Below are 15,837 nucleotides of genomic sequence, written 5' to 3'. Positions count from 1 at the left end.
TGTCCCCTTCTCCTGTTGCCCCCAATCCCTCCCAGCATCAGAGTCTTTTCCAATGAGTCAACTCTTCGCATGAGGTGGCCAAAGTACTGGAGCTTCAGCTTTAGCATCATCCCTTCCAAAGAAATCCCAGGGTTGATCTCCTTTAGAATGGACTGGTTGGATCTCCTTGCAGTCCAAGGGACTCTCAAGAGTCTTCTCCAACATCACAGTTCAAAAGCATCAATTCTTCAGTGCTCAGCCTTCTTCACAGTCCAACTCTCACATCCATACGTGACCACAGGAAAAACCATCACCTTGACTAGACGGACCTTAGTCGGCAAGGTAGTGTCTCTGCTTTTGAATATGCTATCTAGGTTGGTCATAACTTTTCTTCCAAGGAGTAAGCGTCTTTTAATTTCATGGCTGCAATCACCATCTGCAATGATTTTGGAGCCCCCAAAAATAAAGTCTGGCGCTGTTTCCACTATTTCCCCATCTATTTCCCATGAAGTGATGGGACCAGATGCCATGATCTTCATTTTCTGAATGTTGAGCTTTAAGCCAACTTTTTCTCTCTCCTCTTCCTCTTTCATCAAGAGGCTTTTTAGCTCCTCTTCACTTTCTGCCATAAGGGTGTACATCAAGGAAAAGCAGTACTTCAAGGCTGTATATTGTCACCCTGCTTATTTAACTTCTCTGCAGAGTACATCATGAGAGACGCTGGACTGGAAGAAACACAAGCTGGAATCAAGATTGCCAGGAGAAATATCAATAACCTCAGATATGCAGATGATACCACTCTAATGCAGAAAGTGAAGGGAATTAAAGAGCCTCTTAGTGAGGATAGAACAGGAGAGTGAAAAAGCTGGCATGGACTCAACATTCAAAAAACTAAGATCATGGCATCTGGTTCCATCACTTCATGGCAAATAGAATGGGAAAAAGTAGAAGCAGTGACAGAATTTTTTTCTTGGTCTGCAAAATCACTGTGCAGGTTAACTGCAGCCATGAAATTAAAAGACACTTGCTCCTTGGAAGGAAGGTGATGACAAACCTAAAGTGTATTAAAAAGCAGAGGCATCACTTGGCCAACAAAGGTCCATATAGTCAGAACTATGGCTTTTTCAGTAGTCATGTACAGATGTGAGATTTGGACCATAAGAAAGGTTGAGCACTGGAAAAATGATGCTTTCATCTTGTGTTGCTAGAGAAGACTCTTGAGAGTCTCTTGGACTGCAAGGAGATTAAACCAGTCAATCCTAAAGGAAATCAACCTTGAATATTCTTTGAAAGGACTGAAGCTGAAGCTGAAACTCCAACACTTTGGCCACTTGATGCGAATAGCTGACTTTTTGGAAGGCTCTGATGTTGGGAAAGATATAAGGCAAAGTGATAAGGGGGCAATATAGGATGAGATGATTAGAAAGCATCACCAACTCAATGGACATGAGTTTGAGCAAACTCCAGGAGATAGTGGAGGACAGAGGAGCCTGGCATGCAACAGTCCATGGGGTCACAAAGAGTCAGACATGACTTAGTGACTGAACAACAACAACAATAACAGCCCCATAAATCCTAGGCCTGCAACTTCAACCTCAATAAAAGCAGAACCCCAAGCCTGTGCTTTCTTTCTTTCTACCTATAACCTTACTGTGTGCCCTCAGGTGTGCCTTGTAATTTCCAGGACTAGTAATCAATTTTTTTCTTCAAAATTTCCTGATAGTTATTACTGAGGGCATCTTGAAATCCTAATAAAAATCACAAGGGCCAGGTCAGCCACAACATTGGTTATTGATTGGCTGAGACCAGCACAAAACACTTTGATCTCAGATTGTTTGAGTCATCACTTTAGTTGCTAACTTACCTGATGGCTTCCTTAATGAGGGTCAGCTCTGGTCACTTGAGAGCCTGTTCTTAGAGACTCAGCTGATACTTGGAATAAAAAACAATCCATCATCACCTTGGAAACAAAGGAAATAACTATCATAAAATGGAAGAAATCATTTTTCTTCCTGTATAAGAATCCCATATATGAAAGTACTACCAAAATTTCTACACATCATCTGCACTTACAAATTGTAGGCCTCCCTGTGAAACCTCATTTCTTTACTCAAATTAAAGGACGTCCCTATCTCTGAAATTGACATGCTAAATATTATCTGTCACATATATTTTGGTACCCTGTCTTATTAAATTTTGATGTTTGATTGCTCAGTGAAATAACATTGAGTGAATCAATGCAAATAAGTATCAACCTCTAAAATTCCATGACTTGCATATATTATCTGTCACTGCAGCATTACTTTTCCGTGGCAACAGAAAAGTATAATAGATAATTCAATTACCAACATACACACGAAAAAAAACAAGATAGAAACTAAATGTCACATTTATTTTTGTGAGCACTTGTCCTTTCGGCTGTTCAGAATACAATCCTTTTTCTGTTGGTACCCAGATTCCTTTGGCGTGCAGTCTTGGTCAAAGGTAGTGTCATTCTGGTGCTGAAGAAATTCCTGGCTACACACTCCCTAAAGTATTTGGAAGCTACACACTTCTAACATTATGCAACCAAGAGTGACCCAAGCCCATCTAAAAAAATGATATTCAATGGAGTTTTGATCTTGAGCTAGACATGCGAGAAATAAGGAATAATTTGAGGACAGATCTGATCTTCAGTAAATGTGCACCAGTAAGGACCCTAAAGGGTTTTTAGCTAAAGACCAACTTGATGGTTTTGTACCTTTTCTGTACAGATGTGTATTTTGAAATCCACCCACCCTTGGTTAAAGAGAATCCTTTACAAGAATGCATGCTGTCAGACTGCCCCAAATATGTAGTGTGCTTTCCCTGTCTCTTTGTCTCTAAAGGTCTCCTGGATCTATTTCCTAAGCTTTGTCATACATATCTTATCATCTAGATTTTCACTTATCCTGTGGGCATTCAATTCCATTCTGCCTGAGGCAGGTTTGGTTTTCTTTGCTTGCAACAAGAACCTTTGATGGATATACTACAATACAATGTCTCTTGATAAAGCATATTTTTTAGAAAATTTTATGTTAAACAAATTAAGTTAATTTACACTCAAGAGTAACCTAAAACAATCACAAAACTTACATTAAAAAATGATCCCCCAAATAAGTCTAATAAATAATAATGGAAGGCCCATGTTTGGAGCATTTCATAATGCTTTTCATGTCTCTTGATTTCTTTGATAATGATAACAAGCAAGTGAGGCCAGCAGGTCTGTGTGAAAATGTACACACAGACACAAAGGGATTGGGAACCAGAGAGTCTAAAAAGCTTGTTTTGCTGCAGGGTAGTCAGACAAAGGCCTGGGGCTAGAAACGAGCCTGCAGACTATTGATTGAGAACTTTTGAAAAGGAAATCTATAGGTTCCGTTTTCGACACGCAGCCTATAAAAGCACAGGCAACATTATCACCTACTCTCTTCATTAAAGTGGAAATAAGGTAAGCAGGCTTCCTATGTACTGGAATCATATTCTAATTGCTTAGGGTTTACAGTGCCCTGAACTGACAAGCAGACACCCTGCAATAAAGTTCCCATTAACTCACTAGATTCACGGCATCATTTGTTAAAGAATTTCAAACATCAAACTTCCGGTTTTTTTTTTTATATATAACAGGAAACTTCAGTTCAAATGAAATTTCAGGCACAAATTCAGTATCTAAGCAGAAAAGCCCTAATGCTTTGATAGAAGCAAAGCTGACTGACTGATCAGCTGACCCCTGATCCTGACACTTAAGCCTCTCTGTAACTCAGAACTCTGAGAAAAGAGTCTAAACACTCAAGCCCTGTGCCTTGTCTCAGAAATGAAAATATCCAAGTACAGATAAATTAGGTGTTAATTTGTTTGTTTGTTTTCCAAGTCCAACTCCATATATGATTTTCATGGAAGACCTAGAGTCTTTACTCCAAACAAGTGAGGGGTTTTTTGGTTGGTTTTTTTTTTTTTTTTTTTTTTGCTTGTTTGTTTTTCAATTCAGGGGGAACGTGTGTATTTCCACCTTATTCTCCAAAACCCTACCTCAAAGGAAGATCCTGCTGAGTGTCTGTGTAGATGAACCTGAAAAGTCACTGCAATTACACGTTATATTGTCCTCAGCTGGTAAGTATGGTTCTCGAGGATAGAACCTCTGCTCTCAAACTTATTTCTATTCTTCATGACTAGACAAGCCACATAACTTATCTTCCACTTTCACTTTTGAGAGTAAAAGTGAGGCCATTTATCGTTATGACTGAGGAGCTGGCCAGGCAAAGTATGGTGATGATCACCCTACCCATGGTACCAAGTGTGTTCTACAAAAAAGGACTCTATGAAAAAGATATTTGGCACTCAAGAGTCTCCAACTTGTCCTTAATTATTCAAAATGTGAAAATAAATTCCACAGCACTCAGATTTCTAAAGAGTCTCTGACTTTTGAGAAGAGACTCAGTCACATTCTTAGTAACAGCAGTCGCTCCCATTTGTCTGCTTGGTAAAGCTCACGTCTGAACACACATGCTGCTGTTTTCATTACTGTTGTTGTTGTTGTTTAGTCACTAAGTTGTATCCAACTCTTTACGACCCCATGGACTGTAGCCCACCAGGCTCTTCTGTCCATGGGATTTTTCAGGCAAAAATACTAGAGTGACATTTCCTTCTCCAGAGGATCTTTCAGACCCAGGGATTGAACTGAGTCTCCTGCTTGGCAGGTGGATTCTTTACCACTGAGCCACCTGGGAAGCTGAACACACATGTGGAGAAGCTAAAAAAATGAAGGGATTTCCATTCCAAAATAAAATTAGCAAATAATCTGCCATGAATTTAGTGAATTATACAAGAAAATGAATATCTGTTGAGTTTAAGTTTCAATGTTGAAGTCTTGATTATGCCTACCCATGATCACAATTTCCACTCTGGCCTCACTTATAGACAGTACTTTCTGGAGATGGCCAAAGGTCAGTATTGGACTCTGTCTCAGCCCTTAGAGGACAATTTTTGTGAGACATATTTATGGGATATCCTTGCCCTCTCAGTCACCTGTCTGTTCTCCTTAGTCACAGAGCAAATGACTTTCTGACCTGCTGGGTCTAGGACTTGGATTGAAATAATCACCGTCTACTACTACCCAAGTGACTTAGGTGCCCATATGTGCATTTGACACTGATCACTCCAGCTCTGCTCAATCCCACAATTTATTTCCAGTTCAGAAGAAAAGAGTGATTGTTCAACTAGTCAATGTGTTTTTTCTAATTCTTATATGCCTTTCGTTGAAAGTTTGTCAATGATATTCCAGAGATGAGAAAGAATTTTATAAACCTTAATTTTTATTTCCATCACAATTCTTGGCAGTAGGTAAGACTTATAATCAGAAAATGACCATTATGATAGTACAAGAACATTTTATAAATCAATCTTTAATGTTTACAAATGAATCTATAGAGAAGAGAATAAAAGCTAAAGAGTGAAAAACAGATGAGTAAATTTTTTATGACATTGAAAAAGGCTTATCTAGAAAGCATAATGTCATATGTCTTGCATACCTTTGTATTTATTTATTCTATTTTACAATGAAAAAAGAGGAAGTTTAAAGCTAAAGTATGCTGGAATTAATTTTCCATTAGAGAATACTTCAATTGCTTTAAAGCTTTTAATTTTCACTTTTTATACTTCTTACACTTGAAAGATTTTTAACTGGAATCCAAATAATTACAAAGAAGAAAAGTTTATCATTTACAAGAACAAGAATAGAACTTGAGGAAATTATGATAAGTGAAATAATGCATTCAAAGAAAAATACTATGTTATTTCACTTATATGTAGAATTTCAAAACAATAACAACACACTCATGGAAACAGAATAGATTCATGATTTTCAAAGATAAGAGAGGGGGTGGGACAGGAAAAATGGAGGAAGGTAGTCAAGGCTACAAGTGTCCAGTTATAAGATGAGTAAGTTCTGGGGCTATACTGTACTGTGTGGACACTGTAGTGAATAATACTGTATTGCATATCTGAAAGTGGCTAACAGAGTAAATCTTAAAAGTGCCCCCTGCAAATTCTGTTTTAGCTACACTTATTGTGATCTTCATTTCCCAGTGTATATGTATATCAAATCATCACAATATATACCTGAAACTGACACAATGTTAAATTGTGTAAACTATATCTCAATAAATCTGGGAAAACAAAAAAAAGGTACTCAAAGTGAGGGGAGATATACAAGTTAGTGATCTGATATAAAAATAAATAGTGTCCCCAGGCTAGGCTGATTGGGAGCTATTACCTAACAGGACTCTCAATTTTCAAACATCAATAGCTCAAAAAATAAGGCTGTCATTAACAGAAACATTCAAGAGATGAGTTTGGGAGCAAGGCAATGTACTAAGCCCAGTCTCAGCCATGTTGATTCTGAGTTCCAGGGAGATATCTAACTGGCAAACTTCAAAAAGAAAGAATGTAGGGCTGAAGCTAAATATAGAAAGAGACATACAGTCTGGAGTTGGGGGCACGAGTCACCTACACAGAGGTTTTAGCTGAATCCACAAAAATTGTGGAAGCTGCTGGAACTTAAAGGAACAGAGTCACCTAAGGTCACCAACTCAAAACAAACATCATGTACTCAAGTTTATAGCTGTGAGCTCTGTGAAAGGGTGAGGATTCTTTTTTCTTTAAAATATGCAAAGCAGAGGAAGAAAATACATGCATGTTATACTTTATTGTGCTAATTGTATGGCTTCTCACAGATATTGTGGGTTTCTCTCTCTCTCTCTTTTTTTTTTTTAACAAATTGAAGGTTGTGGCAACCATGCATTGAGCAAATCTGCTGGCACTGTTTTTCCAACAGCATTTGCTCACTGTCTCTGTGGCATTTTGGTAATTCTTATAACATTTCAAACTTTCCCATTATTCCTATATTATATTTGTTACAGTGATCTGGAATCAGTGATCTTTGATTTTCTACTGTGAATCACTGAAGGCTCAGAAAGGGTTAGTATTTTTTAGCAATGAAGTATTTTCTAACTAAAATATGTACATTGTTTTGCAACATAATACTATTGCATACTTATTAGACTATGGTATGGCATAAACATAACTTCTATATACAGGTGAAATAACATATTCTTGTTCAGTAATTCCTAGAGAAGGGATTACTGGCCAGAGATTCTCTGCTGTGTGCTTAGTTGATTAGTCCAGTTCGATTCAGTCGCTCAGTCATGTCCAACTCTTTGCGACCCCATGAATCACAGCACACCAGGCTTCCCTGTCGACCACCAATTCCCGGAGTTCACTTAAACTCATGTCCATCAAGTTGGTGACACCATCCGGACATCTCATCCTCTGTCGTCCCCTTCTCCTCCTGCCCGCAATCCCTCTTAGCATCAGGGTCTTTTCCAATGGGTCAACTCTTCCCTTGAGGTGGCCAAAGTGTTGGAGTTTCATCTTCAGCATTAGTCCTTCCAATGAACACCCAGGACCAATCTCCTTTAGGATAGACTGGTTGGATCTACTTGCAGGCCAAGGGACTCTCAAGAGTCTTCTCCAACACCACAGTTCAAATGCATCAATTCTTCGGTGCTCAGATTTCTTCATAGTCCAACTCTCAAATCCATACTTGACCACTGGAAAAACTATAGCCTTGACTAGATGGACTTTTGTTGCCAAGGTAATAGCTATGCTTTTCAATATGTTAGCTAGGTTGGTCATAATTTCCTTCCAAGGAGTAAGCGTCTTTTCATTTCATGGCTGCAATCACCATCTGCAGTGATTTTGGAGCCCAAATAAATAAAGTTTGACACTGTTTCCACTGTTTCCCAATCTATTTCCCATGAAGTGATGGGACCAGATGCCATGATCTTTGTTTTCTGAATGTTGAGCTTTAAACCAACTCTTTCACTCTCCTCTTTCACTTTCATCAAGAGGCTTTTTAGTTCCTCTTCACTTTCTGCCATAAGGGTGGTGTCATCTGCATATCTGAGGTTACTGATATTTCTCCCGGCAATCTTGATTCCAGCTTGTGCTTCTTCCAGTCCAGTGTTTCTCATGCTGTACTTTGCATATAAATTAAATAAGCAGAGTGACAATATAAAGCTTTGACACACTCCTTTTCCTATTTGGAACCAGACTGTTTTTCCATGTCCAGTTCTAACTGTTGCGTCCTGACCTGCATATAGATTTAACAAGGGGCAGGTCAGGTGGTCTGGTATTTCCATCTCTTTCAGAATTTTCCACAGTTTATTGTGATCCACACAGTCAAAGGCTTTGGCATACTCAAGAAAGCAGAAATAGATGTTTTTCTGGCACTCTCTTGCTTTTTCAATGATCCAGCAGATGTTGGCAATTTGCTCTCTGGCTCCTCTGACTTTCCTAAAACCAGCTTAGACATCTGGAAGTTCACGGTTCACATATTGCTGAAGCCTGGCTTGGAGAATTTTGAGCACTACTTTACTAGCATGTGAGATGAGTGCAATTGTGCAGTAGTTTGAGCATTCTTTGGCACTGTCTTTCTTTGGGATTAGAATAAAAACTGACCTTTTCCAGTCCTGTGGCCACTGCTGAGTTTTCCAAATTTGCTGGCATATTGAGTGCAGCACTTTCACAGCATCATCTTTCAGGATTTGAAGTAGCTCCACTGGAATTCCATCACCTCCACTAGCTTTGTTCGTAGTGATGCTTTCTAAGGCCCACTTGACTTCACATTCCAGGATGTCCGGTTCTAGGTTAGTGATCACACCATCATGATTATCTGGGTCATGAAGCTCTTTTTTTGTACAGTTCTTATGTGTGTTCTTGCCACCTTTTCTTAATATCTTCTACTTCTCTTAGGTCCATATCATTTCTGTCCTTTATCGAGCCCATCTTTGCATGAAATGTTCCCTTGGTATCTCTAATTTTCTTGAAGAGATCTCTAGTCTTTCTTATTCTGTTTTTTTCCTCTATTTCTGTGCATTGATCTCTGAGGAAGGCTTTCTTATCTCTCCTTGCTATTCTTTGGAACTCTGCATTCAGATGCTTATATCTTTCCTTTTCTCCTTTGCTTTTCACTTCTCTTCTTTTCACAGCTATTTGTAATGCCTCCCCAGACAGCCTTTTTGCTTTTTTGCATTTCTTTTCCATGGGGATGGTCTTGATCCCTGTCTCCTGCACAATGTCACGAACCTCTGTCCATCGTTCATCAGACACTCTATCTATCATATCTAGCCCCTTAAATCTATTTCTAACTTCTACTGTATAATCATAAGGGATTTGATTTAGGTCATACCTGAATGGTCTAGTGGTTTCCCCCACTTTGTTCAATTTAAGTCTGAATGTGGCAATAAGCTGTTCATGATCTGAGCCATAGTCAGCTCCCGGTCTTGTTTTTGCTGACTGTATAGAGCTTGTCCATCTTTGGCTGCAAAGACTATAATCAATCTGATTTCAGTGTTGACCATCTGGTGATGTCCATGTGTAGAGTCTTCTCTTGTGTTGTTGGAAGAGGGTGTCTATTAGCCTTTACCCTGCTTCTTTCCGTACTCCAAGGCCAAATTTGCCTTATTCCAGGTGTTTCTTGACTTACTTCTTTGCATTCCAGTCCTCTATAATGAAAAGGACATCTTTTTTGGGTGTTAGTTCTATAAGGTCTTGTAGGTCTTCATAGAACCATTTAATTTCAGCTTCTTCAGCATTACTGGTTGGGGCATAGACTTGGATTCCTGTGATATTGAATGGTTTGCCTTGGAAATGAACAGAGATCATTCTGTCGTTTTTGAGATTGCATCCAAGTACTGCATTTTGGACCCTTTTGTTTACCATGATGGCTACTCCATTTCTTCTGAGGGATTCCTGCCCACAGTAGTAGATATAATGGTCATCTGAGTTAAATTCACCCATTCCAGTCCATTTTAGTTTGCTGATTCTGAGAATGTCAATTTCACTCTTGCCATCTCCTGTTTGACCACTTCCAATTTGCCTTGATTCATGGACCTGATATCCCAGGTTCGTATACAATATTGCTCTTTACAGCATCCGACCTTGCTTGTTTCACCAGTGCCATCCACAACTGGGTATTGTTTTTGCTTTGGTTCTCTCCCTTCATTCTTTCTGGAGTTATTTCTCCACTGATCTCCAGTAGCATACTGGGCATCTACCTATCTGGGGAGTTCATTTTTCAGTGTCCTACGTTTTTGCCTTTTCATACTGTTCATGGGGTTCTCAAGGCAAGAATACTGAAGTGGTTTGCCATTCCCTTATCCAGTGGGCCACATTCTGCCAGACCTCTATACCATGACCTGCCTGTCCTGGGTGGCCCCATGGGCATGGCTTAGTTTCATTAAGTTAGACAAGGCTGTGGTCCGTGTGATTAGATTCACTAGTTTTCTGTGATTATGGTTTCAATGTGTCTGCCTTCTGATGCCCTCTCGCAACACCTACCATCTTTCTTGGGTTTCTCTTACCTTGGACGTGGGGTATGTCTTCACGGCTGCTCCAGCAAAGCACAGCCGCTGCTCCTTACCTTGGACGAGGGGTATCTCCTCACAGCTGCCCCTCCTGACCTCGAATGTGGAGTAGTTACTCTAGGCCCTCTTGCGCCTGCGCAGCTCCTGTCATGCCTACTCTTTGTAACCCCATAGTCGGTAGCCTGCCAGTTTGCTCTGTTCTTGGGGATTCTCCAAGCAAGAATACTAGAGTGTGTTGCCTTGCTCTCTTCCAGAGGATCTTCCCATCCCAGATATGGAGCCCAAGTCTCCAGCACTGCAGGTGGATTCTTTACCAACTGGGCCACAAGGGTGTGAAACGCAAGTTGTCTGACTCGGCAATCCTAAGGACTATGAAGCTGGAATTCTCCAGGCCAGAATACTGGAGTGGGTAGCCTTTCCCTTCTTCAGGGGATCTTCCCAAACCAGGATCAAACCCAAGTCTCTTGTATTGCAGGCTGATTCTTTACCAGTTGAGTCACAAAGGAAGTCTGAGCCACTAGGGAAGCCTGAGCAGAAATTCCAAATATCTTAAATTAATGGGCAATAACATTCACTATCCAAAACAATGGAAAAACTCAGCCCCCTCACCAACACCATACAGGAGCCGCTATGTCCCCACACCTTCACCAACACTGGACAACAATAGTAGCTTTTGGCAGTGTCAGTATGATAAGTGTACATGGTTAAATTAATAGTGAATTAAGTCAAGGAATTAAAAGACGGTTGCTCCTTGGAGGAAAAGTTATAACCAACCTAGTAGCATATTAAAAAGCAGAGACATTACTTTGCCAACAAAGGTCTGTCTAGTCAAAGCTATGGTTTTTCCAGTAGTCATGTATGGATGTGAGAGTTGGATTATAAAGAAAACTGAACACCGAAGAACTGATGCTTTTGAACTGTGGTGTTGGAGAAGACTCTTGAGAGTCCCTTGGACTGCAACGAGATCAAATCAGTCAATCCTAAAGGATATAAGTCCTGAATATTCATCAGAAGGACTGATGATGAAGCTGAAAGTCCAATATTTTGGCTGCCTGATGTGAAGAGCTGACTCAGAGAAGACCCTGATGCTGGGAAAGATTGAAGTCATGAGGAGAAGGGGATGACAGAGGATGAAATGGTTGGATGGCATCACTGAGTCAATGGACATGAGTTTGCACAAGCTCTGGAAGTTGGTGATGGACAGAGAGGCCTGGTGTGCTACAGTTCATGGGGTCACAGAGAGTTGTTAATGACTGAGTGACTAAACTGACTAAAGCCATTTTCTGTTCAATCTTATCCCATTTTTGTTTTTATATATTTTCAGTTTGCAGGGGCCTGGTAAAGTCAAGTGATTTATGCAATTCCTTTCTTTATTAAATAGGTATAGGAGGAAACCAGTGTAATTAAAATGCCCTCTTACTTAATTTTCATTGATTTCCTATGAACAGGCTGTCTAAATGGTGCTTTCACCATTTAGAAAATAAATGAATGAAATGACAGATTTTAAAGATAGATAATCTTTAGGTAAGTAGGTAGATAATGATATGTAATGGTAGGTAATACCTAGCATGGTATTTTAAAGTATCAGAGGTAAGTACTCAAGTGGCTACTTGAATGAGGAGAGTTATCATCACTAAAATCTATTATATAATCAGAGACTACAGAGAGTGCAAATGTAACCATTTTCTATTGATTTTGAAAGGGTTACAAAATGCTCATCAAAATATCCTTGTTGAATAAAGAGAGCTTTCTAAGTTGTAAAGAAATTTCTTCCTGAAATGAATTTTCTTTGCTATCTGCAATAGGGGGCTTTGGTGAATATTCACTTCTCTAAAAAAAAATAAAAGATCATATTCGCCATTGGAGAAGAGACCCATTTTAAAATAGATGTGGTTGTCATGAAATCTTCCATTGCCTCTCACCCAGACACAAGACAGAAAACACAATCCACATCTGCTCCTTGAAATAGCAAAAGAAAGTGAGTTGTCTAATCTGGTTATTATTAAAGACTTTTACATCAAATGGAGCTCTTGGTTGAAAGAATCAGAAGCCAACCATGACTAATCTAAGCATAAAATATTTTATTTAGAGAATATTAAATAGTTCATAGAATTTTAATGTGGGAATGATGAGAGGAGGTGAAGGGAAAGGGAAGAGGGAAGGCAGAGAACTAGGTTTGAGGATAGAGTTAAGAAAATTTCTTCCAAGCATCATCATATCTTGAAACAGATCTTGACCATTCAGCCAATGCTGGACAGAGTAGAAACTGCCAGAGATTGCTGCCAGAATTGCCTCTCAAGACCTGATATGACCTCTGCTACCATCTCCAGTACGCATTCCAAAAGCCCTGCATCCTTGCATCATTACCTTCTCAGTCAAAGCCTAATGCAAGTGTATGAGTAAGCAGAGCTCCAGGAAAGATTGAAGAGTAAGCGTCTGGCATCTTATGCTTCTATATTTGGGTGGCTCTGTGCCATACAATATGATGTTAGTCAGACATAGGAAGGAAATTCAGAGACTAGGAACACAGAAAGAGTGACAAGTGCTTAGTCAAGAATATAAGGAGCATTTCTTTATTAGGGCTGAAGTTAAAATTATTCCCTTAATCTTTTTGTATTAAAAATCTTTATTTGAATGAAAGGACTACAATAATATTAATTTTTTCCATCCTCTTTTTATCAATATTTATATTTTCTTTATTTTGAAAATCATATGCTCAGTTTCCAATCTGAATTTTTTGTGATCATTTGGCTTCTTAGAACTATTATAATAATTGTTATATTACCAGGAGAAAAATCAATTTCCTCAGATATGTAGATGACACCACCCTTAGGGCAGAAAGTGAAGAACTAAAGAGCCTCTTGGTGAAAGTGAGAGAGTGAAAAAGTTGGCTTAAAACTCAACAGTCGGAAAACTTAAGATCATGGCATCCTGTCCCATCACTTCATGACAAATAGATGAGTAAACAGTTGAAACAGGTACAGACTTTATTCTGGAGGGCTCCAAAATCACTGCAGATGCTGACTGCAGCCATTAAATTAAAAGACGCTTCTTGGAAGAAAGTTTATGACCAACTTATACAGCATATTGAAAAATGGAGACATTACTTTGCCATCAAAGATCTGTCTAGTCAAAGCTATAATTTTTCCTGTAGTCGTGTATGGATGTGAGAGTTGGACTGTAAAGAAAGCTGAGTGCTGAAGAATTGATGCTTTTGAACTGTGGTGTTGAGAAGACTCTTGAGGGTCCCTTGGACTGCAAGAAGATCCAACCAGTCCATCCTACAGGAAATCAGTCCTGAATATTCACTGGAAGGGCCAATGCTAAAGCTGAAACTCCAATACTTTGGCCACCTGATGCAAAGAACTGACTCATTTGAAAAGATTCTGATGCTGAGAAAGATTGAATGTGGGAGAAGGGGATGACAGATGATGAGATGGCTGGATGGCATCACCGACTCAATGGATATGGGTTTGAGTAAACTCCGGGAGTTGGCAATAGACAGGGAGGCCTGAACTGCTGCAGTCCATGGGGTCGCAAAGAGTCAGACATGACTGAGCAACTGAACTGAACTGAATTATACTTATTTCTGCATCTTGGTTCTCAATGTTTTCTATTTGTCAAACTTATTTGGCTTCCACTTTTCTTATTTCCATTGGAGACTTTTCCTCTAAGGATTTCCATTTAATGCATTCTCTTTCATTTTTGGTTGCTTATTAAACCCTCTGCATATATTTCTATTTATGTCTCAATATATTAAACCTAATCAATATGTATATCACTTCTGATATTAAAACAATGTTCTCACCTCAGTTTATTCTCTTGGTGTTACTCCCACTTCCAACTACCATATAATTTCTGTTTTGTCCAAAACAGTAATCACTAACCACATACAAATATTTAAATTATTTAATAAAGGAAAATTTAAAGTTTAGTTTCTATGTTGCCCTGGTCACATTTCAAGTGATCAGTGGTTCCACGTTACTAGTGGCCTGCATATTGGTTAGCACAAATATAGACTATTTCTGCCATCATAGAGAGGTTGACCACATACCTCTGAACTAAACTTAAATTCTAGATGATTATGAATATGTGTTTTATAGTTGATCCTTGCTTACTTAAACAATAATATAATTTACTAATATATTAGTAAATATATTTCTCCTAGGCCCCTCATTGTTTTCCTGGGGTAATTTCTTCTCTTGTTCTATACCTCTTCAGAGAATATGCTCTAAGAATTTTGCATATTCAATCTTATGAAGACGTTATTCCAGAAATATATTTAATTTATACTTGTATATCAATATTAGTTTAATGTAGTATAAAATTATAGGCTAATATTCTTTCCCTTCATCACTTTGAACAATTTTTCACTGTCTTCTGAAATCTAGTGAATCTATTGAGAAATTTAGTGACAATCTTAGAGGTAAATTGAAATACTGGCTCCAATTTTTCACTTATCTCTCTATTCATGTCTTTTGTATGTAACGTCACAATTCCTCATAAAAAGGCCTAGTTCAGTTCTGTTCAGTTCAGTCCAGTTCTGTTCAGTTCAGTCGCTCAGTTATGTCCGACTATTTGCAACCCCATAAATCGCAGTACGCCAGGCCTCCCTGTCCATCACCAACTCCTGGAGTTCACTCAAACTCATGTCCATTGAGTGGGTGATACCATCCAGCCATCTCATCCTCTGTAATCCCCTTCTCCTGTCCCCAATTCCTCCCAGCATCAAGGTCTTTTCCAATGAGTCAACTCTTCGCATGAGGTGGCCAAAGTATTGGAGTTTTAACTTCAGCATCAGTCCTTCCAGTGAACACCCAGGACTGATCTCCTTTAGGATGGACTGGTTGGATCTCCTCTAAGTCCTTGATTTTGGATTCAGCCACATGACTGATTCTAGTCAATAAAATATGATTGAATTGATAGGGTATCAGTTCTGAAAATAGGACTTAAGAGACCTCCTGGATTTCTTCTTTCCCTTTGCATCCTTGCCATCGTCATACAAAGAGCTACTCCTTATTGCTGCTGCCCCATGGGCTAAACTAAAAAATTAAACAAATGCAAAGATCTTTTGAGATATTTTTAGTTAAAATTATATTCTTATGCTCAATATTTCCAATTAGTTCTTATTCATACTAACTCATCTCTTGGAGGACCATGTCATTACCAAATGTCATTACTCTTAATGCCTCTCAGGTAGCAAAATGTTTAGGTTTTAGCTTAACCTCCTCTAGATGTGTTTTGGGAGGGAGACGTCTCAAGGCAGAGCTTCCCTCGTGGCTCAGATGGTAAAGAATCTGCCTGCAATGCAGGAGACCGGGTTCAATCCCTGGGTTGGGAAGATCCCATGAAGGAGGGCATAGCACCTACTCCACTATTCCTGCTGAAAGAATTCCGGGGTCAGAGAAGCCTGGCA

The sequence above is a fragment of the Capra hircus genome, chromosome 14, assembly GCF_001704415.2.
Source record: "Capra hircus breed San Clemente chromosome 14, ASM170441v1, whole genome shotgun sequence".
NCBI classification, from domain to species: domain Eukaryota; kingdom Metazoa; phylum Chordata; class Mammalia; order Artiodactyla; family Bovidae; genus Capra; species Capra hircus.
This window is presented reverse-complemented; position numbering follows the sequence as displayed.